Source organism: Ochotona curzoniae, unplaced genomic scaffold (assembly GCF_017591425.1).
Source record: "Ochotona curzoniae isolate NIBS_2020 unplaced genomic scaffold, NIBS_Ocur_1.0 contig_50, whole genome shotgun sequence".
NCBI lineage: Eukaryota > Metazoa > Chordata > Mammalia > Lagomorpha > Ochotonidae > Ochotona > Ochotona curzoniae.
Genome location: NW_024466446.1, coordinates 2,505,766 through 2,532,800, shown reverse-complemented (window position 1 = coordinate 2,532,800; position 27,035 = coordinate 2,505,766).

Here is a 27,035-nt window from a genome sequence, read left to right as displayed (position 1 = left end):
ATTCCTAAATATTTGGGAGTAGGAAAGTTAAATGGTGAGAAACTCATGGAGGGAAACCAGTACACAGGAAGACAATTCCAATTCTAAAAACATTACTACAATAGCCGGATTTTGCCTCCTTGCAACTCAGAGCAATTTATCACTGTGCTGCTCCACTTGTAAAAGCCATATAACTTTCGGCTTGAATCTTTAATTTTTGGGATCCCTTCCTCCCTACTGTATAAATTCTACACTTAAGCTCACAGGCCCCTCACTCCTCCTCAACCACTGCAGAACAAAACTCCATGTGACTGTGCTTCCTTCATCCAAAGGCATCTGCCACGCTCCTCTTTGCACAGATTCATCAAGTGTTCTCAGGGCGATCACAGCATCTCTTAGTCTCATGGGCCAGTGAGCACGGATCAGCAAATCTCTCCAATGTTCATCTGAACGTGCTGCACTCTGAAAGGAGCACAATGCTCCAAGAAGCAACCCGGGAAGTCCAGAATACAGAGAAGCCATCACCACTCACCCCACGCTTGTCTGGATTCAGCATGGTCCATTATCAGAAGAACTGTTTTAGCAACTCTATCATGCTGATCACTTGATTTTTACCAAATGGAGCTTTAGCATCTTTATTTTGCAGAGTGGGATCATTGTAATAGAATGTTTTTAAGGTCCTTCAAATCTAAATGCTAGGTCTTACATATATCTCCAGAGTGTGGACACTTGACCAAGCCATCCAAACACCTGTTGAGACACTAACGTCCCACATTCGAGCATCTGAGTTCAAGACCTGACTGTGCTCTCAATTCTAAGGAAGTAGTGATAGCTCAAGGAACTGAGTTTCTGTCTCATGTGGGAGTCCTGGACTGAGCTTTCCAGTTCCCAGCTTCTCCCAGTTGTGGGCATTTAGGGAAGTAACCAGCTCAAAGGATCTCTCTCAAAAAAAAAAAAAATCTAGAATACAAAAAACATGTTACATATGTGAGTGACATTGACATTTGGAGATTTTATTATGGTCTATAATGGTGCAGTAGTTTTTCTGACTATTTATAATTCTCTATTTAGTGAAGGGTAAAACTTGTGATTACGGAATGAATTGAAAGTATGTTATTATGAAAATAAACAGAAAACTAAGGGAGGAAAGAGGAAGGTTAGAAAGTATTGTTACACCCTTAATATATGTGAAATAAGTGAAAAATTTTCCCTCTATACAATTTTTTAAATTTTTTATATTAAAAAATAAAAGACTGCCTGAAGGTCATAGCTTCACAATAAATCCCAGAGCCTTATCATTCATTAATGAAAATGTGGCCAAGATATACTGGGCAGTATATTATATGTTTTGTATGCGTTTGGCCACAGTTCTAATGAGACAGGTATAAAATGGAAAGATTTGTGGTATAAACTAAAATGCACAACCAAGAGGAGAAAAGCTTTTCCTATATCACTCTTTAAGAGCATTTTCAGGTTGCGAAGGAGCCTCCACAAACATTAATTCTTTACTTGGAAGACTTGTACCTTCAAAGCTTTATTAAACTGTCCTAATTAATGTTCAGCAAAGCGGCGCTGCACTGGCTTATCAGTCTCTCAGAAATGACGTGTTCCCAGTCATAACCAAGCTCATCACTTAGCATTTATGCATGTGCAGGAAGCATAGGAATTTGTAGACTTCAGCTCAGCTCGTGTTCTTCAGATGAACTCCACTAATTTAAAGAACTTGAGACCAGATGTCTCATAAAGTGGCGATTTATCTAGATTAGTCATCGTATGTTGATAGCCACAATTCTTTCTGCAAAATACACAGCACATTCTGATCCGAAGAAGGCTCTGCATTATGAATTCCTTTCACTTGGCTGAGTGCTTCATTTGCGTGCTAATAGAAAATTCATGGAGGCAGCAGGCAGTAATCAGAGCTGTTGGGAGTTCTAGTCCACTGCACCACAATCCCACTGCAGTCAGACTAATGGCAAAGAGGGGACCCCAGAATAACCCACTTACCTGTCTGCCATAACAGTAAGCTTTTTGCATATGTGAAACACGTGTGTAGGGTGTACAAGGATTTAGGATAAATTTGCAAATCCGACCACACGAGAACAAGACTATTTCCACTGAACCTACTTAGTGAAAATGCTTCAGTGTGCTCAACAGGGAAAGGAAACCTAACTGTGAGAAGACTGGACATTACATTAGGATGAGTTCTTCGGCGCAAAAGAATATGAAATGCTAGCTCCAGGTCACATAGCACATAATTTCACCAACACAAAGAGAGGGAGCAGCAGGCAGGAATGCTGAAACACACGAGCAAATAGAAAACCAGCTGAGGGTTCTGCACCAAGGAAGTGGTACAGATAGACAGGCCACAGCGGGCGAACCACAGAAGCTTAACATGTGGCTGCCAGACTTGAAGCATGGCAGTTCAACTCAACAAGGCATGAATAAGACTAAAATTTTTTTTAAGGCTTACACAAGCAAGAAACTTTTTAGGTGAGAAACACAGGAGTTATTTTTCAGATAGCATTTGAGAAACAGCACTTTTTTGTAGAACAGGACGTCTTGGAGCAGCGGGCACTTTAATGGAATTTCTCTGGCTCAAATTTGTCTCAATCCTTGTTCTAACAGAGTTGGAAATAAAAATTATCCTGGTCTTCCCTCCAGGTACCCCTCCATTAGCAACTAGAAGTGAGACAATTAGTAACCAGTAGAATGGAAGTTGCCAATGGTCCTCAAAGACCATGTCTTGCCACCATCCTAACTCTGCAGCATTTTTAAAAACACCTTTTTAATGAACATTATCTTTCAGTGAAGAGTTGATCAGACTTAGATATGTTGCAGCAACAAGGCATTATCTCGTATCTACTGAGCTGATGGGTCACACAGTGCTTCTGGAAGCTCTTCTCCAAATAGTGTCTCAGGGACTTCCACGCTTTGCATTCGGAACCGTCCCCATCTAGCTAGAATCTTTGATGTCGAAAATCTCTGCACTACCAGATCTGGACTTGAGGGCAGAGGAAGGCAGGGCACGTATCTTTCAGCTTCCTCGATGGGAGGGAGAGTTCCACACCACAACAAAAGGAGTGTGGAAGCTACGGCAATCATATTAAGAAATGCCAATTACACCTATTGTGTTCAGCCCAGTATGCCAGAAACTATTTAGGATAACAAAATAAGTAGTGCATGATTAGCGCTTAGAAATAAAATGACATTATAAAGGTCTAAGAGACTGATGCACAGCGTCAGGCACAATTTCTGGGATAAAATGAGGAGCTAACAGCACAACTGGTAATGTTGCAGCTAGCCACTCTCAGAATTCAATTGGTACACCTTGTATTTCTCTTAGGTGATGAGATCAAATCAATCTATCACTTATTCAAAACTGGCAGCAACATGGAAAGCTGTAAAGTTTATCCTTATCAAACCCCAAGTCTTTTTGTCTTTTGAGCAATACTTTCTCAATCATTCTCTTGACATAATCACTGAACTCTAATTATGTCATCTGAAAAACTGTTAGGTGCCAGAATTTTTTTTAGATGATGCCTACTACACAGTAGGCGCCCTAATACATCATCCTTAGCCTCACTTTCTTTACTTGGTGACTTTTTTTTTTTTTGTCGCCGCTGCATTCAACAAAATACAATCCTGAATGTCCCTGTCAGAGGTTTCACTTTGAGTCTCATGGTTTTGACTTGTCTCATGGACAGAGCCTGCCTTTGCACAGATCACATTTATTCCTCTAGGATCTTACTAAGCAGCTGGACAAGCAATTTGATACGTTGCTCATTATTTTAAAAATGGATCATATTTAACAGGTAGATTCTTCCTCTGGAGTAAAATATGAATATGCACGCTGGTCCTCCCTGTCTCAAGTCGTTTTAGACACAGGTTGACTTCCTCCGCCTCAGGCATTCTTAGTGACATCATGAGTGGCTCCTGGGACCAAGCAAGTCTCCTTTGGGGCTCTTCTGTGCACTGCAGAATCTTTGCTTCCCTCTCCCCACCAAAATCCAGCTGTGTGCTCCCCTTTCAGCCAAGCCACAACCACTGTGTTTCTAAATGAACGTTCTTGAAAAGTTGCAGGGAGCATAACTGTCCACACCTCCCAAGCCCACAGCCGCAACTCCCTGCTTTAGAAAGGAAGGCGTGCGTTCTTTTTGTGAGAAACACCGATGGCTGCCATCTCAAAAAATACACACATAATTCTAAAACTACAGATTTTGCCCAAGATAACTAAATCCTTAGTTGATGGAGCTACACATGTTCCAGAGATGATGGTGACGCCATTCGGAAATCTTCCAAGTCTAATCCGATCACAGAAATCCCTGTATCTTCTGCAAATGCTGTTTATCAACAATTGACTCGACTCTTGCCAGTAAGAAGGAGATTGCTATAAGCCATCCATGGCAGGATTTATTGCTATCAAAGACATTCAGAGGGAGAATGTTGTGTTGACTAAAGTCTAGTCAGGTAATTTCTACTCATTTAATGGAAGGTAATTCACAGATATACTTCTCTTGGAAATGTTCCATATGCTGATTCACTCCCCTGAATGCCTACAATATCCAGGGCTTCTCCCGGCTGCAGCCAGGGACACAGTACTCAATCTGGATTTCCCATGCAGATTTCAGGGCTCCAGGCATACTTAAGTCATCACTCACTGTCTCCCAGAGATACATCAGCAGCAAATGCAATTGGAAGTAGAGCCATGACTAGAACCCAACCTCCAACAGGGATGAATGGGTCCCACCTAGAATCTTTGCACTAGACTAAACACCCAGCCTAGAAGATTTGTCTTTCCAAAATCAAGCAATGATTTTTATCATTCAATTTATGAAGCTAAGCATGGAAACAAAACAAGCAGGCTTGCAGTATAAAACACAGGGCTCTGATGTAGTTGAGACAGGAATCTAACTGATCCTGAAGCTATCCCATCTCCTGACTTCTTACAAAGGATATTAATAACTTGCCCTTTTGTTTAAGCCAGTCAATAAGGTCTCATATGCATCAGACCTTAGCATCCTAAGGTTGGCTCTCTATATGGCCCATCAATCCAAGCTACCGGGATTCTCCAAGCAAGCATGCTTTTATTTAGTTATGAAGAGCACATGATACTGAAAGCTAGGAAATTCAGTTCTACTTCTTCCTTAGTGATCCATACAAAAACATTTTTCAATGACTGTTTCTTTCTTCCCATATTTCACTAACCATGCATTGCTGTGCCAAGCAAGAAAAATACACAACCCTGCTAGAAATGACAAATGTGTACTGTATTATAGTATTTCTGGAGGAATAAACATTACTTAAGAACCACACTGGGGCTGGCATAGTGGAACAATAGGCTACTCCTCCACCTGCCAGGGCCGGCATCCCTTATGGGCACTACTTCACTCCCAGCCACTCCACTTCTGTTCTAAGATCCTATTTATGCTCCGGTAAAGCAATGGAAAATGCTCCCATGTGGGAGACCAGGAGGAAGTTCCTGGCTCCCTGCTTCGGCCCCGCCCAGCTCTGGCAGTTACAGCCATTTGGGGAGTAAACCAGTGGATGGATGATCTCTCTCTCCATCTCGTGCTCTTTTTGTAACTGATTTTTCCAAGTAAAATAAATAAAACACTTTTAAAAAGAACCACATCAAAATTATCCCACATAAAAAGGCTGTCAATTAAGTTTTTAGATCTTTACTGAATACTTACTTTATGAAGGGCATCTGTGTTGGGAAGCTATTTTGATCACAATTTTTCCTGCCCCTCAAGTTGCTTGCTGTGCAGTGAAAAATGTAATGCGAGGGCATGAGTAGAAATGGCTACCAAGTACCACCACCTGTCAGGCCAGACCCGTCCCAATCGTGGTTCTCATGGTCACCAGTGGGAACTGCAGCCCATCAGAGAGGAGCCCACAGGGTTGAGCCAGGCCAAACCCAGGAGCTCCTTCCAGATTTCCCACATAAGTGGCAAGGACCCGAGGAGTTCAACTGTCCTCCACTGCTTTTCCAGACACAATAGTACAGAACTGGATCCAAAGTGGAGCAGCCAGACCATGGAGTGCATGTGTTAGAACGGGGCCTCCTCAGTGACTAAGATAGAGCAGTGAATGGCATATCCAGATGCACATGGAGGATATGACAGTCCATCGGACCCTGCAGAGGACTTCCGGTACCATAGCAGAGAAAGTAGGGCAGAACAAATTTCTCAACTACCCCAGCCAAGCGTTGACAGCAAATAACTGGGCAAATTAAAGTCTAAGCTGGACTACGTCAGCTGATGGACCTGGGAAGGGCGCCCTCATCCTTGGATCAGCAAGATTGACAGCATTTCAGAACTACTAAAACCACTTGAACAGAATCCTGCTCTACATCCGGGACCCTGGGATGACATCAGGTTGCTGTTGCTCTTGCTTGGGTCCTGAGGTGGTGTGCCTCTTCCCCTTCCTCCTTCCCCAAGATACAGGAAAAAGAAAATTTGGAAACAGTGGTATCACCCACTTTCCCCTAATCCCCAACCCTTTCCACACTAATTACCTATGTAAGCATCATCAAAAATAAAATAAAATAAAAAGTAAAGCAGCCAGAACTCAAACCAGCCACTCTATGGGACACCAGCACTGCACGTTGTGGGTTAATCTGCTATGCCACAATGCCACCCTGCTCTCCATTCCTACCTACCCCCCTATCACACCTCAACCAGATTCTACACTTTCAAGGTAGCTCCTTGCTAATGTGTCTTGAAAAAGAGTGGATGACGATCCAAGTTCCTGGGGCCTTGCCCACCATATGGGATACCGGGATGGAGTTCTGGGCTCTCCACTTTGATCTGGCTGGGCTGTAGCCATCACAGCCATCTGGGAAGTGAACCAGTGTATTGAAACAACCTCCTCCCTCCTCTGATGCTGCATTTCAAATAAATAATAAATCTTTAAAAATAAAAAGGATAGGTTATAAGTAGTCTATGTAATAATTTTAACTTTTTTTTTTACTTTCTCTATCATCAAAAAAAAAAATTACTTTCTTGAAGATTTGTACTGCTTTGCAGCCCTCAAGTAAACATAGGCAATATTAGCTTTTTAAATAAAGATGATTTGGTTTCTAGTCATATTCCCAAGTTGATTCAGTAATTCAACATAGATTCTTTTCTCAAATTATGGCATAAATCATTTACTATATAGTAGGTGGTTTAATGATTTCACAGAAAATGTAAAATCAATTTCGATGCAAATGTAACTTCAATAGAAATCACCACTTCTCCCACTTATCAACTGTGTGACTTTGGAGATATTATCTAACCTTTCCAAGTCTATTTCCTCGTGAAAAAAAAAAAAATAGCCGCATCTACATTTGAGCGCTGGTGCCAAAGACCTAAATCACCAAAACACATCTTGTGACACGGAAAATGCTCGAGAAAAACTGGGGCCGGGGATGGGAGGAGAGGAGTCCATCAAAGTCTCAGAAACAGAGAGGAAAAATAAGGGAAGCATTTAGGAATGGATACACAAATAGCACAAGGAAGCCGAGGGTGGAAATTTCAGCAGGGCTCCGAGTGGCTGCGAGCTGGAGCAGGCGGTGGGAAGCTGAGCACACGGAGCCTCTCGCATATCACGCTCTCTCACCCTCGTGTCTATGTGTCTGCCTGGTCTTTGTCACTCCGCAGAAGGATGCTCCTGAGTTTGTGGATCTCACAGCAGAAGCGTTCAGCCCAAACCTACAACTCCATCACTTTATCTCCGAATATCAAGCAAGCCTTTTGACTCTGACGGGGATGGGTTAAGTAGAGTCTGGTTGTTCCAGCCTGCATCTGGTATTCATCAGTCATCCAATCCACTGGGTCTACCCTCCTAGCCCAATGATCATGAACTGTCATGCATAACACATTAACAAAAGGAAAATCTAGGGGTTGGCACAGTGGCACAGCGAGCTAATCCTCCACCTGCAGTGTTGGCATCCTTTATAGGTATCAGTTCATGTCGTGAGTGCTTGAGGCCTGGGAAAATACTGAAGATGGCTGCAGTCCTGAGGCTCCTGCACCCATGTGGGATGCCCTTAAAGAAATTCCTGGTTCCTGACTTCTGGTCAGCCAAGCTCTGGCCACTGCAACCATTTGGGGACTGAAGCAGATCAAAGATCTCTCTATCATATATATATATGTATGTATATATGTATATATATGTAAATATATATATATATTCTTTTCTCTAATTCTGCCTTTCAAATAAAAATAAATGAATCTTATTTTTAAGGAGAAAAATCCAAAGTAAGAAAGGAAAACAGAGCCATGGCATCCTTAGAAGTTATTTCAGCATCCAGAGAAGACGGAGTGTCCAATGACGGCCTCTGCCAACTGTTGAGTTTCAGCAACAGTGGTTCAAGAACAGCCACGGCTCTTCTCTGCACTGCAATATATTCAAGCCTTTCTCTTCCATTGCAGCTGTGTGTGTATTTCAGCCTGGCATTTCCCTCCGTAGTGAAGCGGAGGTGATCATATTTCAGGAGGTGCTAGTTCCTGCGCGTGGAGTTGTCCCTGGGTTATAATTGCTTTCAGCCACGCTGCTGCTCTGCACGTGAGCTTATCTACATGCCGTATTGCTTAGCTGACAGCTGCCCGGCCTCACGCTGAGCAGGGGAAGAGGCCGGTTCTGCCAGCCAATCTCGATTCCTCAGGCATGTCATTTCTTTGGACGATTTGCAACCCGATAATGACCATGTCATGACTTTGCAGTGATCATTTCAAATGCCCCAACACACTTGATGGATCTTAGCATAAACTGGCCATTTATCAACATCTTGGGCTTTTAGGATTTCCATATTCGAGCTGTTATGCCATAATTCTGATGAATTGTTCAAGGCCCAATGTAACCTCTACATCCTGCACTACCAGGAGGTTAGAGTTCCCCACGTGCCTTCATTAGATGTGCCTGGGAGGAAATCTAAACACTCTTCAACAACAGGCAGTGACCTCTTGATTTCCCAGAGAGCTCTCAGGTGCCTTAAAGAAAACATGTAAGTACTTCTACCTATCACCCACAGCCAGCTTGGAAAGCAGACAGTCCCTCTGAAGACACGAAGAGGGTTCGGCTTATAGAATTTCATATATGGCAAGGAAAAAGCAAATGCTGTGACTATAATCAAAGTATGGGTGCCTTAGTCCCAATGTAACGAATCTGAATTGATTATTGAGGACTTTTCATAATTTCTACTTATCAGTAGTACCCTTCGTTATCAATCATGGGATATAGTCGCGGAATCAACAAATATTTATTAAGCAACTACTGTGATCTTGGTACTGTTTGAGGAGTACTAAGAACAGGGCAGTAAAAATGTCCCTGCAATACTCCATGGCTATTTCAATTGCTGTAAAACATCAACTTCCGCTGTCGCCAAGTCTGGATGTCCATGAGACTACGGAGCAGACGGGCAGACGCCATCCTTCCAGCTTGGCACCTAAGCTTGGCTCCAGTCCCCACACTAACAACGTGTCTGTCTTCAGATCTTCTGGACATCCAAGATTTGCATAAAAAAGAAACCATCACCTGTCAGTGGACACTGGAGAAGACAATATCTGGTTCTAGATAAGAAAAGGTCTTCATGAATCAGAGTAACTGGAGGACCCTGAGGGGGCGGTTCTTGCAAGCGGGCAGGGCCTCGTCCTGAGCAGACTCCTCCCAGACTCACCAGGAAACACTTTCAGGGATACTAAGGGTAAATTCTGATCGTCCTGACAGGAGAGCAAACACACAGTGGCCCCTTCTAACAGTAGAACTCTCGCAAAGCAAGGCCTGCCTGCTCGTTCCCAGTCTTCCAATAAAAATAAATAAACAAAGAGCTAAAACTAGTTAGAGCTGTTCCAAGTACCTCTGGCATAACTAACTCCTGACGCATGCCTCCCCTTATTGTCTCCCGTTTCCCTTGTGGGCACTGGGGTCCTGTCTTTTCCTGATTTCTGCTCTCACCGGCTTTATCATCAGTGAAGCCTTGAATCACTGTGAACATTCATCTTCTTTTTTAAGATTTATTTACTATTTTTTAATTGGAAAGTAAGATATACAGAGAGAGAGAGAGAGGAAGATCTTCCATCTGCTGGTTCACTCCCCAAGCAGACACAATGGCTGGAGCTGTGCTGAACCAGGAACCAGGAGCTTCTTCCAGGTCTCCCATGCAGGTGCAGGGTCCCAAGGCTTTGGGTCATCCTCAACTGCTTTCCCAGGCCACAGGCAGGATGGGAAGCAGGACTGCCGGAATTAGAACCAGAGTCCATATGGGATCCCGGTGTATTCAAGGTGAGGACTTTAGCCACTAGGCTATTACGCCAGGCCCATGAACATTCTTCATGTGCCCGTCCCTGATTTGGGGATTTTCTAGCACATTTTGTTCACAGGTTCATCAAAATTAACACTGAATAGGATCTGCATGCATGTCCTCAAATATCTTTAAAAATAAAGAAATAAAACGCAAACGTATCATTGTGCAGTTCTGAAGATGAGAAGTGTGAAATGTGTCAGTGGGATAACCCCAAAGTACCCACAGGTCCGCGTTCCTCCTGGACACTGAAGGCGGTAAGTCATCTTCTCAAGTTTTCCACCTTCCCACCTGCCTAGTGGGTGGCGTGGGTTCCTCTTCACAGCCACCAATGCCAGCCTGCACCTTGATCTACTCCCCTACACCCCACCCGGCTCCATTCCCTGTCCTGCCTGTCTCTCCGGCTTTTAATCACCCAGGCCTATCTCCCTGTGTTTAAGATCCTCACCTGACCCCATCTGCAAAAGTCTCCCTGCTTGAAAAAACACCAAACGCACAGCCCTCAGGGACTAGGTCGCCAACGTTTTGGGAGTCTGCCGTCCTGGCAACCCCAGGACAGTAGGTCAGTGAAGTCCTCCAGGCCCGCAAGTGAGCATGAGGCGGCCTGGATGGCCAACGGCCTGCGGAGGAATCAGGGCTGGACTCCATGTCGTCCACCCGTTAGCCTGGGAATCCTGGCTCCTACTACACTGTCACCCACAGGAGAACCAGAAATGAAAACGACCCAAAAGCTAAAAATGATGATCATCCAGCTATCTTCCCAGGACTCAAGATCTGTTTTTGTTTTTTTTTTTTTCAAAATTCTAGAAATTCTTCTAGGATTTAACAGGTCGGTGAGGAGTTACTTATTTTTAAAGTCATTGCCTGTTGCCTAAAAGAGCTAATACTCCCTTATAAATGGACTTGATTTGCTGGGAGAATTTTCATTTCACATCCTAAAGAAGGTTGGCAAAGGTCATGTTCACTTACATTATAAGAGACTCTTCCAAATCAAATAAATAGCTTTACTTTATTTCCCTTATGATTGTGATTAAGATTTGGATATTGATTTTAATGCCCACTTAGTGTTTCCATTGTTTGGGCTTTGGGAGAGAAGGTGCAGGGTTTTGGTTTTGTTCTGTGTTGTTTAATACTTTATATTTTTTTAGAACAGTTTTAGGGTGAAAGCAAACAAGCAGAAGGTATAAATTCCTATAACCACCCCCCCCCCACATCAGACACAGATGCAGCCTTCTCCTTCCGTCAGTCTAGGCAGCTCAACGGATGAGCCACCCGCGCCGGAGTCACCACGGGAGCCTATGGCTTCCAGAAGCATCCATCATTCTTGGTGTTGACTCCTACGGCCCTTCGTTCTCGCTAACTGGCCAACCTACCCTTGAGGTATCACAAGCCTCTCCGAAACAGTGTCCCATGGATGCTTGGTACGTTGAAGATGAGCAAATAAATGTATCCACACCTTCCCCCCGCCCCCAGACGCTGCCATGGCATCCCGGACTCCTCTTCCCAGACAGGGAACCAGCCCTGAATCAGCCCTCCCCCACCATGACCATGAAGAGGGACGCAGCTCACAGGCAATCCCTTCCTGTTCTGATGGACTTGCGCATTTCCACGCTTGGTCTACCCATCTCTAAGACACATTTTTTTTTTTTTGCTGCGTTGCCAGCTGCCAAGCCAACTTCAAAAAAAAAAAAAAAACACATAGACTTTTCAAGGTTCTGCATCAGGCAGAGCCTGCGCCAGGATGCTGAATAATAGTCTGAGCACCTCTGACTGACAGCCCTCCCACCGAGCAGCAGCGTGGGCTTACTCCCACAATGCCCTGCCTCCCCAACCACTTGGCAGTTCAACAATACTTAGCCAAACACGGTTTACATTACAAGCTAACAGTACAGGATCCAGGCCCTGCTATGAAAAGAAGTTAACTAAGCGCATCAATCCCAAAACGAAAGGGAACGGAGAGACGCACCTCTGCTTTCACTGCCACCACCACCACCACGGCCCCCCTTTGAAACCTGAGCAGAAGCACAGCCTCTCCCCACGGCTGAGCTGCCCTGCCTACCGCCAAGAACCCGGGCACAGCATCCTGTACCTCTGGGGGTTCCTCCCCTCTCCCCTCCCACATCTGGGTTTCCCACAGCCTGGACCGCCCGGAGCACTTGGATGCTCTTAGTACTAATGCTGGGTGCGACCTTGTGTGCAGCAGATCCGGGGCTCCTCTCCAAAGCAGAGCCCGCTGCCAAGCCGGCTCCAGCCCCTCGCCCCTTGCAGCCTGCTGATAACCTGCGGCCTGTCTGTAATTGTTGCTGATGACTTTGGCACCTTCGCAGGGTTTTACCCAAAAAAGGCCCTGAACAATGGAAAGTGATTGTTTTGAAATGCGCCCAACAGGAAGCCTCCTCCGACACGCTCCCAGGCCCCAGGCTTTGCGGATTGAACGGATTAAACGAGTTCAGCCACGGAGTTTACCGTTTATCATCCACCAAGGGTGGCTCCGACTGCCTGTCCTCCTGTCTCCTGCTTCTGAAGAAAAATAAAGGGAGAGAAAAAGAGGAAGGCAAAACAGCCTCCCAGCTCATTCATCGTGCAACTGTCAGAACCAGGAAAAGGGGGGAAAATGCCCTCGGTGACCATGAAACTGACAAGGCTCCCCAAAATGGCTTTGCGTTCAGCTGGCACAGCCCGCTCCCCTACACACTTGCCCGTTTATAATCATCGTTCAAAGTGGTGAAAGGCCTAATTGCCCCGAGCAGTGTGGTCAATCTTTCTGGAGATCCAGCCGCGTGCTTTCATCTGGCAGCCTGGGCGGCAGCTCCGCGCTCCCCTCCGGGCAATCTATATGGACTAGCAGTTCACTGTGGAAAGTGGTGCCTTATCGATTTCTGCCATAGCTCCCATGGCTGACTCAAGGATCAGAGCCCTTGACAATGACTAACAAGTTTAAACCATTAGTCCCATTTGTAACTACTCAGCAAAAAGCTTGTCAGTCACAGCGCACCGCAGACGGCAGCTTTTAGCAGATTTCTAATCCCATTCATTTTGCCACAATGACCCCTGCAGTTAATGGGGGTTATCGGAAAACTATTTTTTCCTCTGGAAAAAAAAAAAAAAGCAGTGGCTTTTTCTTCTCCTACTTTTAAGAACATAAAAGCCATTTCAGTTGTGATGTTTCAAAACACGGATGCCGGCGATGAGTAGCACCCCTCCCAGGAGCAAACCTGTTTCCTGGGGTTCCATAACCTGTCCCTGTGTCTGCTCCCAGCAGCTGGAACCAAGTCAGGTGACAGTGAATGATTCACCACAAACAGGCCACGCTCTGCATCATCTCTCTGCTCTCCGACCTAACAGAGGAGTACCCTTCTCTGTCTGGATAACTCATCGGCCCACCGTAGGTTTGGCTCAAGCCTGTACTCAAAGTAGGAGCCCCAGCCTCAGCGTGACCCCAACGCCTAAATCTCAGCTGGAACCTCGGAATTCTAAGCCGATCTGCTGATTCTTGCACACCGTAGCACCACTGGTTTCCAGGACACATTTTCTTTCACTCTTCTGCTTTGACACTAAAACAAAGCAAAATTTAGTATTTCCGCACCATGGATTGGGATAAAGAGAAGGAACGTGTTGTTGACCCACTAATATTCTCTTACAGATGTGATGGTTGGACATCTTTCACATCAGCACTATGCAACCCTGGTGCCTGGATAACGCAAGATGAACAGATGCTGATCTGACGGACTGTGTAAAAAAATGAACCAATGAAGAAAGAAACACACATCCTTATCCCTCTGGGAAATAAGGGCCCAGGACTAACCAAACTGAAGAGAATGGCTCAGGTGGTGACGCCAAAACGAATCCTCTCCAGTTTCAAAGAACTGCTCCAGTTGACCCCATCTTGGAGGATTCTTAGAGCTTCTCTCCTTTCCCGCTTCTAGAATGTCCTGTTGCTTCTCTCCCCTCACCAGCCGCCAACATCACCTCCTCCAGCCCTGATCACTAACTCCTACCTCCTAAAACTCTCCGCTCAGCCGGGTAAGCCCAGTGACTTACAGCTACTCTGACTACACTGAGAGCAATGGCGAAGAACTTCACCTCTTCAAGCTTTTTTTTTTTTCTTGCCATCCTAACTACGCAGTCTGGTTACCTAGGGACCAACTAACCAGGTGAATACCAGAAAAGAGCCAAGGAATATTCCTCCCAGACATCTATGAAAGAATTTTCTATCACATGGCCGCCATTTCTTGTCATGCTAGGTCTCTAGTTACACGAGTCCTTTTTTTTTTTTAAAGAAGTATTTGTGCAGAAGACATGCCTCTTATTTCAAAATAAAAGTGTAAAATTTAAGGCAAATTTGATGGGAGCTAAACACTGCCTTCTCACCCATCACAAAGGATCTTCATGCCATTATGGTTTGTTTTGTTTTTTTCCTCTTAAGGACTTGGGAATTCTTTTCTTCTGGCGATCACCTTTGCGAATGGTTATTAATGGCGCCTTCGTCTCTGGCTGCCATGTTGTGACTGCTTAATTGCTGCCTGAGACACAGAAAGCTGATTATGTGTTTTCATTTTAAGATAATCCTTTGACATTTTGAATAGTTACATAAATAGGTTGTTTTGTGTGCTGCAAGCGGGGACCAGCAGGAAATTATTGCATTTGGGGACAGATGGAGCCAGTGACTAGCCGTAAAAGGTTGGGGGGGCTCACAGGGCATGGTGGGAGTAGATGTATACACACACACACACACATCCCTTGAAGATGCAATGTTTTTTTTAGTGCCTGACCCATCCACCTGAATTTGTGTAACTTCAATCACTTATCAATTTCTCAAATTCTAGTTAGATATACCTGCAGAGATAGGATCCGCTCTCCCTCAGCCCACTCACTATGCGTATTAATGTGTAATGGGAGAGTACGTAAAAAAAAAAAAAAAGGAAATATCATTTGGCTTGCAACAAAAGACCTAAAACATAATGGATTCTTGGGCACCATCTTGTGGTCAAGGAGGAGTATGACGCTTGCAGAAACAGCTGGATTTGCTATTACGTTGCTCCAAAATGTGTCCATGTTGCCTCACCTCTGGCTTTTGATAACATCAATGAGCAGCCATACAGGTGGTCCAAGCAACTTTATTATTAAGCCACTTTAAATATTATGTCAATGAGCACATTCAATTATAATTAATCATCATCTGCTAATGTAAATGTATGCATGCAAGCAAATTTAATCAGTGCCCTTTTGCCCTAATGGGCACTTATAAGATAGTAAGTTGTATGAACAGTTTTTAGAAGCAAAATCACTCAACTAGCATTGCGAAGTAAGTGTTTCCCTTTGAAACAGGGAGCCATTCAGTCTTTCCTTAAATGACATCCTTATTTTCTATGTTATACAAATCTACAAGGAAAACATAACTTGGCCTAGCATTTGCCTCCTCCTGTGTCCGGTGCAATCATGTGGGTTTCAGTCAATATATAAAGTGATAAGCTAAAGGGCCTTTATAAACAGTTCAAACCCAGCAGCTACATGCGCAATAGCTTATTTTTATAAGACAACTAGCTGCCTGTTAAATTGTAAAAAAATTAAACATTTAGAATCTTCCATCCTTTCCTACCTCATACTGCATTGGAGATGTCATTTACCAATCTGGGAACTGTAAGCAAACACATACACACATATAAGATTTAAAGAAACTAACCAAAGACACTGTAAAGGCAATAAAATTTAAAAATCAGATTAAAAAATGATGGGAGTATTCATCACTTCTGACCAATTTTATGTCAGTTTTAGTTCAAAATACTAATGTGTGGCTTCTAAAGCTCACTCTATGTTACAGGCTTGGGTATTGCTTTTCACCAACTTACTGTGGGGACTCAAAGTGCTGTATTAGAAAAGGAATATTTGTGCCTGCTGCAATAGCCTAGTGACTAAATCCTTGCCTTACATGCACCACACACACACACACACACATGCACAAGCCTGGTTTGATGGCTTAATGACTTAGTCCTCTCCTTGCATGCATTGGGATCCCATATGGGCACCAGTTCTAATCCCAGCTGCCCCGCTTCCCATCCAGCTCCCTGCTTTTGGCCTGGGAAAGCAGTCGAGGATGGCCCAAAGCCTTGGGACCCTGCACCCGCATGGGAGACCTGGAGGAAGCTCCTGGATCTTGGCTCCTGGTTTCCAGCTTCGGATCAGCTCAGCTCCAGCCATTGTGCCTTATTGGGGAGTGAACCAGCAGACAGAAGATCTTTCTCTCTGTCTCTCCTCTCCATAAACCTGACCTGCCTTTCCAACAAAAATCAATAAAACTTTAAGATACACACACAACAACTTTGTCCTTCCGTTCATCCTATATGCACCCTCTAGTGACTCCTGACGACCCTGACTCTCAAGAAAACAGGGGCTTAGTCAGTGGCACCTGTCAATTTTCAGTGTGATGACACTCGCTCGGCCAACGTCAAGCTGTTGTCTGTGTAGCCACAGAAGCAGAGTTGAGAAGAGACGCAACATCACGCCAGCAGGTTGTAACCTCAAGAGTAGAATTATGAACCGAGGACAATAAAATATTGAGGAAATGGTAAGTTTGGGACATGTGTTACCTTTGCTTTTTACTATGTTTAGTTGTAAGCTTTGACGGTAATTTTTAAGGATAATGTTAGGTAATTTTTAGGGATGTTTTTAGGATGATGATTTTCTGGGCACTTAACAATTAGTTTTACAGAATATAAACCAGACCCAGCAAACCCTTCCTAGCTAACAAGAACACCTGGAAAAGGCAGCCGAAAACACAATCCACTTGCTATGGACATGAAACAGAACGCGGGGAGAGCAAGGAACAAAGTTAAGGATGAGCAGACCCACAGTGCTATGCTACAAATCAACATGAAACAGATTAATGATTAATGAGATTTATTTACCAAGAAGGAATTCAGCACCTCTATGACTGACTCCTTGCTAATGCTAGAGACTTGGTTCATCAGTGGATTTGGCAACCAGACTCTGACACACTGAGTCATTAAGTCACCCTTAGGATGTTAGCAGCCCATATGAGTGCCTGGTTCAGGGTCCAGTTACTCCACTTCCAATTCCGATTCCTGCAAATGACAGCTCACGTATTTAGATCCCTGCCATCCATTTTGGAGACCCAGATGGAGCTTCTGGCTCTTGGCTTCAACCTGGTCCAGTTCCAGAATTCGCAAGCATTTGAGGAATGAACTGACAGAAGATCAGTTTTTAAAAATTAAAAATATACAGGTTCAAGACAAACTTGTCAGAAGAAATTGCCTATTGCCAGATCAATCATGTTGCAGTGACTGGTTTTATGTTTTTATGTTTGTTTTTGCCCACTTTTATTCTTTCTTTATTTGCTATTGTCCTTTAAAGACTATAACTTCCAGAGTATAAGACATGAACAGTGTATTATGATTTTTGGACTAACAAAGCTGGTTGATTTCTCTCATGGTTGCATTTTGTCACAAGATGAACCTAAGGCAGGATGCTCAATGACCAGAAAGATTCCAACAGGCCATAAGTCTTATTTGCAAGTAGCTTTTTCTTTCCTCTTTTCCAGGTCCCAGGTCCTCGTGTCCCAGTTTTCTCCTTTGTAAACTGAAAAATGTGAGGTTTAACTGGATGATCTGTAAGATGGTTCCTGTCAAGTCTATCCTGTAATTTTACTAAGGTATGTATGAATTCAGGTAAAATATTTTATTCCATTTCTCTTCCTTTTTCTTTTTTCTTTTTTTAATGTCTCCCTCTCACCTACGCACTGTCACCTGTCGTAGATCCCTCCCAAGAGCACACACCAAGAAAACACAAAGCTAGAGAAACACAAAGGTGAATGAGAGAGCAACGGGGGACCAGCAGCATCTTGAGAAAGCCTGACCCAGCTTATTCCCTGCGAACTAATGATCTGCTGAGATGAGCTGCTGATAGGCCACCAAGGCAGGGGCCATTAACACTTGATTGTCACTCGTTCTGAGTCAATGTCCCATTTCAAAGTCATTAGCGGTATTAAAAACTGCAACAGCGTGTACACACGAAGGGTGGGGGGAGAAAGGAAATACGGCATTAGGATATTCCTAAGATGAACAAATTGTTACGAAAACACAAAAGAAAATTCTATGAAAAGCCTTAATTCAATATGTGATCTCAGATGCCTTTGTGCAAATTTAATACTAAGCATTCTATGAGATGAAGAAGATAAGACACCCTTCCTCAAAGGCTCCTTGGATTTTGGCTAAGAACAAGCAAAAAAAAAAAAAAAAAACACCTTTCTGGACCATCAAAGAGGCCAACTTCACACAATATTTTTTGTTTCTATAAACTTATACATAGCTTTCAAGTTCATTAAGTTTTAGGATGCTGAAAAGTTAATATAACATTACCCCTTTATAATATAATGTTATATTATGTTTGAAATAATAGATGAATATATAATAATATGCTATACTATTTATACATTGTGATAATGTTATGATAATATATTATTATAATAGTATTATAATATTACCTTCTTGTATTTTGATAGTTTTAACATTTTCTTGGGCCTACAGATACTATCTAAATTTTTTTTAGCTTTGAAATCTACCCAATGATTATTTTTGTTTCTCTTATCATTTTAAGGTGCTTAGGGTATAAATATTCTAGTTTTTAACCTTTATTTATTTGAGAGTGATACAGATTAATAGAACTGGCTCATTTCCAAAATGCCCAAATAAGACACCAGGAACTGAGTCCGAGTCTCCCACACGGGAGGAAGACTCTCCCACCTGGGAGGGACCCAATTACTTGAGTCCTCACTGCTGCCCATTAGAGTCTGCATTTGAAAGGAGTTAGCCTCAAGAGCCGCAGTGGCTATAAAATCAGTTACTCCAGCCTAAGACACAGTATCTTAGCATCGTAACAACTAGGCTAAACTCTATTCCATTCATTTCTAAGTTTATTATTTTTTCTCCCCTCAGTATCTTTTTAAACATTTATGTTATCTTCTTGAAAGGGAGAGAGAGAGAGAGAGACTGATCTTCCGGATCTAATGCCCATAACAGGTGCTGGGCCGGCATGAAGGCAAAAAGCAGAATTCCATCTGGAGCTCCCACATGGGCGGCAGAGACCAAAGTATTTGCTGCCCAAGGACGCATTAGGAAGACACTGGACTAGAAGCAGAGCAGCTGGGACTGCACAATCAGTGGCTTAACCTGGCAGGCAAAAATACCCACTGCCTCCATCGCCTCAGTAACTTTTACTTGCTATTCTATTGCTGACTTCTTGAGTGAATAATTTTCATTTATCTTTCATCGTTCTTCATTTTTAACACACGGTCTTAATGCACGGTTTCACCTGCATTCCACAGAAGTTCTAACATGTCTTTCTCATCAGTATTTCAAAATACTTTCACATTTGCATTCTGATTCCTCTTCGGTCGATGAATAATTTAGAAGTATTTGTTTAATATGTGGGGATGCTTCCAGTTATTCTTCTATCATTAATTTCTAGCTTAATTCTACTGTAGAACTTAAATGTTTGAATCTTTTAGAATTTGCTGCTACTTGATTGAGAGCCTTATAATTGACTCACACGCATGTGAACAGAATAATAATATTCTGCCATTCAATAACGGAGGATTCTCTCTGTGTCCGTTGGGTCATTTTTCTTATACAAGCCACTAGAATCTTCTAGAACCTTTGTGGTTCTGCCTTTTAATTCCCAGTTACAAAGAGAGATATTAAAATGTCACAATATGCTTCACTTTATCGTGGAGGGAGAGGATGTAGAGATGTGGGGATACATTATTAGAGAAACAGAGAATAAAAATACACAGAATAAAAAAAAATGAAATCAAGGACAATGCTTTTCATTCAAAAATTGCAAGCAAATTAATGCATACAAATTTAAAAGTGTCCCACCTTGCTGTTCAGCCTTTTGTATCCTCATATTTTAAACCCAACTCTAGTAAAGTAGAATATTTGCATTTTATTTTTTTATCCAACCAATCAAAATTGCGATATTTTAATCTCTATGCGTGTAATAAACTAAGTGATACATTTGATTTTAATTTTACTTACTGCTTTCTATTTATTTCTATTACCTTTTGAACCTCTTTCCTTCAAGCATCATTTCAACTTGACTGTATATCTTTTATTTTTCTTTATTTTCCTCTCAACTGCAAATGTCTATCTTATTCTGGTATTTTAGGGATTTCCCTAAAAGTCATAACATATTTGCTTTAATTCATGAACTTCTAATACAGGTAGTGGTTTAACATCATATTAACAATTAAATATTTCCTTTTAGGAATATGAAACTATATCTAATTTTAACTAAGGGTTGAAACACTGGCTAAAACACTCACATTCCACGTTAGAGTTTCTGGGTCCAAGTCCTAGCTTCCCTTTCAACTCCATCTTCCCACTAACACAGACCCTGCAGGGTCGACTCCACCTTAATCTCCACTGACTAGAGTCGAGCTGCTGTCTCCCAGTTTCAGCTCAGGCCAGTCCAATCCTGAATCAGGTATCTGGTGAATCTCCATGCAGGAAACAATCCTTACCTCAGGATCTCTGTCTCTCAAATAAATCTGTAAAAACTCAACCTCAAAAAGGTACAGGGCCTGGTGCAGTAGCCTAGCAGTTAAAATCCTTCCCTTGCACACGCTGGAATCCCATATGGGCACCAGTTCTAATCCTGACAGCCTGGGTCCCCATCCAGCTCCATGCTTGTTTCCTGGGAAAGCAGTGGAGGACGGCCCAAAGCTGTGGCATCCTGCACCTGCATGGGAGACCCGGAAGAGGCTCCGGGCTCCTGACTTTGGATTGGCTCAGCTCTGGCCTTAGAGGCCACTTGGGGAGTGAATCAGCGGACAGAAGATCTTTCTCTCTGCCTCTCTTCCTCTCTGTATATCCGACTTTCCAATTAAAAAAAAAAAAAAAAAAACTCGGGCCCGGCGAGGTGGCGCAAGTGGTTAAAGGTCCTTGCCTTGCACGCCCGGGATCCCATATGGGCGCCGGTTCTAATCCCGGCAGCCCCGCTTCCCTTCCAGCTCCCTGTCTGTGGCCCGGGAAAGCAGTCGAGGACGGCCCAAAGCTTTGGGAACCTGCACCCACGCGGGAGACCCGGAAGAGGCTCCTGGCTTCGGATCGGCATAGTATCGGCCCGTTGTGCTCACTTGGGGAGTGAATCATCGGACGGAAGATCTTCCTCTCTGTCTCTCCTCTCTGTACATCCACCTTTCCAATGGAAAAATAATAAAAATAAATCTTTAAAAAAAAAAAAACAAAACTTATAAAGCCTCTCACACTCCCTAGAATCTGATTTATCTTTCATTCTCATCTTCCAATGATGCAGCGGTTTGTGTGGTTATTAAAGATATTTAATGAGTAACATTTTATCCTCCAAGGATTCAGGTATGTGTCCCTACAAGTACTGATGGAAAAGGTTTAATTTTTTTTAATTGTTTTGAATACGCATAGCATGATTTAACAAGTCAGAACATTTTCTTGCTGATGTTAGATATGCCAATAGAAGGTTTAAACCGTTTTCAGCAATAAATTCACATAACAATTATAACCTTTCCAAATGTCATTTTTTCGAAATGCTCTTTGCACAAGGAGTATCTTTTGAGAAGTAGCGACTTTCTCATCCACCATTAACATATCACATGTATGAAGAAGCTCATCAAGAGCGTGCGTTTTTAAAATACCTTCTAAGTGACGCGCTGAAGAGAGCCACTTGTTATTATACAAAAGGTCAGAAAGTTTGGAGTGTTCGCTCATTTGAAAAACAAAATGACGCTCATCCTTAGGATTGCCATCCTTTGCAGGTAATTTGTCACAGAACCAAGAGCAAACTTCTTTGTGGCTAAAAATCATTTTCATGCTCTCTTTCCAACTCACTGCAACTATTAGAAAAGTATCCTATTTGAAAGCCTGGTTTTTATATTTCGTTTTCTAACTGGCTAAGCCACATAGGAATGTTTTAACTATAACTACTTAATAAAATACAGTTGAGTTTAATTTTACTTGCTATTTCCCATTTATTTCACCTGCTTCACGATCTTGTTTTTCCTTCTGATTTTTCTTCACTGGATAATGTATTTTACATTATCCTTCCCTCCCCCTCAAGTGGCATGCTAAGTGTCTGTTCTTCCAGTATGTCAGGGATTTCCTTACATCTTTGATTTATCGATATTTCATGTAAGAAATAATGAGTCATATCAGGTAGCACTTGGGTTCTCTCTTACTTCGACTGCTTCACTGCAACAATTATTTATTTGAAAGGCAGAGTGACAGAGAGAAACCAACAAGGAGAAAGGAAGAGCTCTTGCACCTGCTGTCTCACTTCCCCAGTGGCCTCGATGGCAAAGGCTTGGCCAGTTCGAAGCCTGAACAACCCGAGGAGCTAGAACCCAGGTGAGGCATCCACACTGCAGGTGGAGGCTTAGCATGCTGCTCGGAAACGCACGTCCCCAGCACGTTTACTTTCAAATTCTCATCGAAGCCGTCCCAACCACCCAGCTTTTCCAGGCACTGTTTCAAGAAAGCCAGTTTACCTACACAAAACATCTCCATATGTTCTGTCTTTTGGGTCATAAAGTATCTTTTACGCTCTTTAGTTGAAACAGAACCTAATAAGTAGCACGAACCAAGACATGCCTGTAGAAACGGCTGTACGGCAATTGTTTCACGTCTGTTCGACACACCTGTTTATCGGCTCAGCAGTGTTTACTCTAGGCTTACCAATGGTATCCGCCAGCGAAGGAGCATGCTCTCATATTGCTATATTGCTTGCTCTACTAGCTATTTCTACGGGGAATTTAATAAAGGGAACTGGCTCAACAAGTATTGAAGAACTTAGAAAGAGAGATGCTGTGATCAGAAACATCTTGAGAGAGCAGTTTCGAGGGGTGGGCACAGAGGTCAAGTGAAGGTGGGGTTCACTGACTAGAGCATGGAGAAGCCTGGGGCACCCAGACCCTCCGAGACCCCTAAGGACACAGACCATGCTGATCCCTTCAGTGCTAAGAGTCGGGCAGCACCAGAAAAAGGTTCAGAGCTCTGCAGTGAGCAGTGGGAGGGCACTGCCTGCCTCAGTTGTGTTGCTAACATTCGAGTTTCCAAGTTTGGAAAGAAGTGAGAACTGGAAGCAGATGAAATGCCAAGAGCAAAAAAACAGCAGACAAAAACAAGCTCTTGATCCCACCTTATTCCTTTCAGGTTGGCAGAACCCACCAGCATGCTCACTGACAAGACAAAGCAAAGATCAGGTTCGCAGAGTTCCAACTCTGGTTTCCCAGGGGCAGAGTAGAGAGTGAACTGAGGGGTAAATGCACCAGACAGAGTCATGATTCTTGGCAGCAACACTTTAAATCACCTGTTCACTTTGGGAGGGCTAGTTTATTCCAAAGAAATGTAATTCATAAAAGTAGATAACTAGGCCACGAAGACTGTGCTAGATCACAAGGCATTATAAAAAAGAAAAAACACCCTTGACTAACCCCTTAACTGGCCCCCTACAATCATCATGTGTAACCACCCAACAAATGGACTAAAACAGAAGAGGTCAATGCCAAATGGAATAATGGATACAGGTACAGATTAATGAACTGTATTCTTCTATTCATTTTCTAAATGAAAACTACATTAATTGGATGGTCCTATAAACCTATAAAATAGCTGTCATACTCCTTTGGGGACCACTGGTCTAGATCAAGGACTGAAATTAAATAGCCATAGGCTGAATCCCACCTCCTATCTTGTTTTTTTTTCTTTAATTATTTTGATTTACTTATTCAAAAGTACAGAGTGACAGAGAGAGAGAGAGGTTTCTCCAATAGCCTTAAAAGAAAGGGCTGGACCAAGCCAAAGCCATGAATAAAGAACTGCACCCAGCATCTGACAGTGGTGATGGGGACCCTACTACTTGTGCCATTACCTGCCATCTCCCAGGTTATCCATTAGCGGGAAGTTGGTTCCAAATCAGAGACGTGACTCAACTCCAGGCATCTCAATTGCTGTTTCAACAACACCTACCCCTGATGTTTGGTTTTTCATCCCAACATTGTCAACCCTGACAAGCTCCCTGAACACAGAATTCTGATGGTCTCAGAAGACCTGGCCTTCATGTCTTCTCTCCCATATGCCAAAGAGTGCTATGAATATTTAAGCCAGGAGAAGGAAGCCACAAAAACGGAAAAACCTAAGTATCCTTGGAAATAGTGAGCTCCTACACTTCTACATCATGGTGATTTCAATTCCATTTGCCACTTAGCACGACAGATGACATTTAAAGTTCTGTTTTTCCCTTTCTAATTCCTTGCTTCCCATTGTACCGGCGTATAAAGAAAGGACACATTCTACAACCAGGCTCACGAACATTTTGAGTGATGACTCTGCCATTCAGTTCTTCCATGACATAGGTGATACATTTGGTTTCTTTAAGTCTCAATTTCCTCTTCTGTGCGATGTGTGTGTAATTATAGCCACATTTCTTAATTGCAATGAGCATCAGCAATGATTTATAATAGCTGTTTAATGCCCTTCTCAGTCTAGAAAATGTGGCTTTGTCCCCGGCTTCTCCATTAGTTGGAATTCCCTCCACCTTACAACCTACCCCTTCCAAATCCAAGTCCTTACCCAGCAACATTTTCCCCAGTGATGTCAGAAGACCATACTGTTGTCTCCTTTTCTGAGCTGTTAGCCCTTAGCTGCATCTCCCGTTCTATCAAAATTCAGCTCAGACATCAGCTCAAAGGAACTTCTCCATTCTAGGCAACTTCTCTTTCCTCTTGCTCTTCTATTTCTGCTCTGTGCCTCTGGGACTGCCAGCACAACTCCTATGACTGCGTTGGCCACAACCCCATTGTCACATTCCTTCCTTCCTTTGACAACTCACTCAAGGAGATGCTGTGGGCTTCGTGTCCTCCCGTCCACACGCAATTTCCCAGGCTGCTCTATAATTAGAATTTCTGGCATAGAGCAGGCCATCAGTCATCATAAAGATCAAGAGAGGAAAGAAGAAAGAAAAATTTTAAAAAGAGGAAAAGAAGAAAGGAAAAGTGGAAGGAAGGAAAATGAAAAAGTAAAAATTAGGCAGCACTGATGTCTATCAAACAGAAAATATCCGGAATTATAGTTTCCTGTTCCAAGAAAAGTGTGACTTTCCATTTAGAGAATTAGTTCAAAAGCCTTCTTGTTGAGTCATGCAGAATTTTTAAATGATTTTTTGAGTTGACAGGCCATCTATAAAAAGTTCATCGCAGATTGATGGAGGCAAACTCTTTGCTTCATCTTAACTCTTATGCCCACATTTTCATAGTTACTTACATGTTAAGTAACTGTATTCAGTTAACTGTAAGAGGCAATTCAGGAGGCGAGAGAGGGGAGATTTGGTTACTCTGACTCTGAATGCCACAAGGAAGGAGCTGGCAGAGACCTCACAGTGAGGCCCTGCCCTGGTGGAGTGCAGATTTCACACTTTATTGCAGCCACACTCCTTGGGAGAGCAATGGCCTTAGCAACAAAATGCAATAAAGCATTAGAATTTTTTAAAATAGAAAAACAATCAAACTCTGTGACATGTCACATAAAGGGGGAAGAATAATCTTATAAGCATTTTGACAGCCACGTAAGGTGTAGCCGTGAGGTTATCAGCAATTTCTCTTTGCTGTTGCCCCAAATATGCTATGGGACCAAGTCCATGGCAAGCAGAAGTGGAAGGTTATTCCTCCCAGGAAAAGACATGGAAACAGCAATGAAAAAGAGAAATAAACTAATATCAGTTATGAAACTCCAAGAAAATCTGTGAATTATTTATATGTTAGGTTTAAATGTTCCCTTGATGGTTTTTTTCCCTTTCCTGTCAGGAAACCTAAAAAGAAAGTTAGAATTTCCTTCTCCAAACCAAGAGGACAGGTTCTTTGAAAAAGTAGCCCTTGGAGACGAGGCCCTACAAGTCTCCAATGTGCAGCAAAGAGTTCAGGTTCATAGCGAAGGAAGTTTAGAAGTATTTCCAGGTGTGCAAAAAAAAAAAAAAAAATCCACACACATAAAAACAAAACAACAACAACAACAACAACAATGAAGTCAGCATTATCCAATTACTCAGGGACAAGAATAGACATGGAAAAATGATCATCCTGAGCAGTCAGTCCTTCTGTGGTTTTTCAGAGCCCATATGTCGCTCGGTTTCTAAGACAGTCAGCAATTGTGTGCAGTCAACCCCACTGCCTCCATTCAAAATAAGGAAGAGCCCAAACTTCAAGACAAAGAGGTCAGACTGGACTCATTCGACATCCAGGGAAGATCTCAACTTCTTTATGAAGTGAATGGCACAGACTGGGTCTCAGTCTAGCGAAGTGACAGGATGCTGAGCTAAGGAAGGTCACGTGTGGTGAGGGTTTGGATTCAGAAAGAACCCAACTACGAGGGGCCGTAATGCATGGCTCTCAGGGGCCTCCAGGTGAGACTTCCCGACCTCACTCATCAGTGAACGACTGGCTGGATGGCTGAACAGAGAGAGCACTACAGGTTTCCACCGGTGCAGAAGTCAGCTCCTGCAAACAATATTATTACAGTGATGGGGACTGCACCCCCACCCACCCCCAGAGACCCTCATGTCTGCAGGAATCAGTATTGATCATTAGGAAGATAATCGAGTGTTTAGGGATCACAGGGAAGGGGGAAATGATTTTATTACCTCTAAAAAAAATGCTTTTGTTTATAAGAGAGGGACCAAGGTTGAGATCCATTGGGTTAAGCTGCTGCCTGCCACACTGGCCTCTCATACA